The sequence below is a fragment of the Apium graveolens genome, chromosome 8 (assembly GCF_009905375.1).
Source record: "Apium graveolens cultivar Ventura chromosome 8, ASM990537v1, whole genome shotgun sequence".
Taxonomy (NCBI): Eukaryota; Viridiplantae; Streptophyta; class Magnoliopsida; order Apiales; family Apiaceae; genus Apium; species Apium graveolens.
This window is the reverse complement of record NC_133654.1, coordinates 34,124,301-34,127,224: the sequence shown is the minus strand read 5'-3', so window position 1 is coordinate 34,127,224 and position 2,924 is coordinate 34,124,301. Positions and strand designations below refer to the sequence as shown.

The following is a 2,924-nucleotide window of genomic DNA, read 5'->3' as shown; positions in this document are numbered from 1 at the left end:
GCCATCATACATCTCTGAAAGGTGGCCGGGGTGCCACATAACCCAAACGAAACTCTACGAAAAGCAAATGTGCCAAATGGACAAGTGAAGGTAGTCTTTTCCTGATCCTCTGGTGCAATACAAATCTGATTATACCCGGAATACCCATCCAGAAGACAAAAATACTCATGTCCCGCCAATCTGTCAAGCATTTGATCAATAAAAGGGAGAGGGAAGTGATCCTTTCTTGTGGCTTTGTTCAATTTTCTATAATCCATGCATACTTTCCATCCTGTAACTGTTCGAGTAGGGATGAGCTCATTCTTTTCATTTGCGACCACAGTGATACCTCCCTTCTTAGGAACACATTGTACAGAGCTCACCCACGAGCTGTCAGAAATAGGATAAATGATGCCTGCATCTAGCCATTTCAGAATTTCTTTCTTCACCACCTCCTTCATGATTGGGTTCAGTCTTCGCTGCTGTTCCACAGTTGGCTTACTACCTTCTTCTAACAGAATTTTATGCATACAATATGAGGGACTTATCCCCTTGATGTCTGCTATAGTCCATCCTATAGCCGATTTGAATTCTCTCAAAATCCTTAAGAGCTTGTCTTCCTCACTACCTGAAAGGTCAGCTGAAATAATAACAGGTAACGTAGATGAATCACCTAAAAAGGCATACCTCAAGTGTTCAGGTAATGGTTTGAGCTCTAAGGTAGGCGCTTCTTCTATTGATGGTTTGAACTTCCCTTCAGCGTTCTTGAGGTCAGAAGTACCAAGAGATTCAAATGGTATATCTAGCTTTCGCTTCCAGGGAGAAGCGTTCAGATATTGTAATTGCTCATTGCTATCTTCATCATCACTGTCAAATTCCCCCACTAAGGCCTTTTCCAATGCATCAGACATTAGCATGTGATCGAGTTCCGAAGTAACCGCAGAATCAATCACATCCACTTTTAAGCACTCCTCATCTTCTGTAGGGAATTTCATTGCCTTGAATACGTTGAAGGTCACATCCTGATCTTGAACCCGCATAGTCAGTTCTCCTTTTTGCACATCTATCAAGGTACGGCCAGTTGCCAGGAAAGGCCTCCCCAAGATTATGGGAATCTTTTTATCTTCCTCAAAATCCAGAATAACAAAATCAGCAGAAAAGAAGAGCTTATCCACCTTGACGAGCACATCCTCAACTAAGCCCCTTGGGTAAGTAATGGAACGGTCCGCCAATTGTAGCGACATGTATGTGGGTTTTGGATCAGGTAGGTCCAGCTTTTTAAAGATTGACAACGGCATCAGATTAATGCTTGCTCCCAAATCACAAAGGCACTTGTCAAAAGTTAGATTGCCAATGGTGTAAGGAATGGTGAAGCTTCCTGGATCTTTCAGTTTTGGTGGTAACTTTTGTTGCAGAACCGCGCTGCATTCTTCCGTGAGAGCAACGGTTTCAAGGTCATCCAGTTTCACCTTTCTTGAAAGAATAGTCTTCATAAACTTCGCATAACTAGGCATTTGTTCCAGAGCCTCAGCGAAAGGTATATTGATGTGAAGTTTCTTGAACACCTCCAGAAACTTCCCGAACTGTCTATCCAGCTTTTGTTGCTGCAATCTCTTAGGAAAAGGTGGTGGAGGATAGAGCTGTTGCTCCCCTGTATTAGCCTCAGGCAGAGTGTGTTCAACAGTAGTCTTCCTTGGTTCCGCCGCTTTCTCCCTTTGCTTAGATTCTTCATCTCGAACTTCAGCTTCGACTTCTTTTGCCTTTTCAGCATCAGCTACTTTTCCAGATCTTAAGGTAATAGCCTTGACTTGCTCTTTAGCTTCCTTCCTGCCTGGTACTTCCGTGTCACTGGGAAGAGTGCCAGGTTGACGATTGAGCACTGCATTGGCTAATTGACCGATTTGATTTTCCAAGGTCTTGATAGAAACCGCCTGACTCTTGCACAACAGCTTAAGTTCCTCAAAATCAGCACTAGTAGGTGCAGCTGCACTTCCCTGTTGAGGATATGATTGTCTTGTAGCATACTGCTGTGGTTGCTGGAATCCAAGTGGGTTAAACTGTTTACTCACTCCTTGCTGATATGGTGGCTGAATAGCATTCTAATTATTTCCCCAGCTGAAATTTGGATGATTTCTGTTGTTAGGATGATAGGTCGCTGGCACAGGCTGCTGTTGTCGCTGATAATTATTCATATACTGAACAGATTCGTTGACAAGAGAACACTGATCCGTAGCATGAGAACCTGCACAAAGCTCACAAACCATAGCTATTTGATTAACTCCATACGTAGCCAAAGAATCAACCTTCATTGATAGCGCTTGGAGCTGGGCTGCAATAGCGGTGGCTGCATCAACTTCCAGAATACCTGCTACCTTGCCTAATGTCATCCTCTGAGTTGGGTTTTGATGCTCATTTGCAGCCATCGTCTCAATAAGATTGTACGCCTCAGTATAGCTTTTAGCCCATAAGGCGCCTCCCGCTGCTGCATCGAGCATGGGCCGAGATTGAGCCCCCAAACCATTATAAAAACCAGTGATTATCATCCAATCCGGCATTCCATGATGTGGACATTTTCTCAACATTTCCTTGTAGCGTTCCCAAGCCTCGCACATAGATTCTGTAGGTTGCTGTGCAAACTGAGTAAGAGCACTCCTCATAGCAGCAGTCTTTGCCATTGGATAAAACTTCACCAGAAACTTTTGCGCAAGATCTTGCCACGTAGTGATTGACCCAGCTGGTTCAGAATGTAACCAGTCTTTAGCCTTATCCCTCAGTGAGAATGGGAAAAGCCTCAACTTGATAGCCTCATCAGTCACGCCATTATACTTAAAAGTGCTGCAGATCTCGACAAAATTCCTTATGTGCATGTTGGGGTCTTCAGTTGCCGCTCCTCCAAAAGAAACAGAATTCTGCACCATCTGAATAGTGCCCGGCTTGATTTCAAA

The 2,924-nt window shown here is 43.9% G+C and overlaps 1 non-coding gene across 1 annotated transcript; it reads left to right on the top strand.

Annotated features, from left to right (window-relative positions):
- The first annotated feature begins 2,532 nt into the window (after positions 1-2,532).
- Positions 2,533-2,639, top strand: LOC141681337 (small nucleolar RNA R71). Its single transcript, XR_012558778.1, has one exon. It is a non-coding gene; the product is annotated as a small nucleolar RNA R71 (small nucleolar RNA).
- Positions 2,640-2,924: the final 285 nt, after the last annotated feature.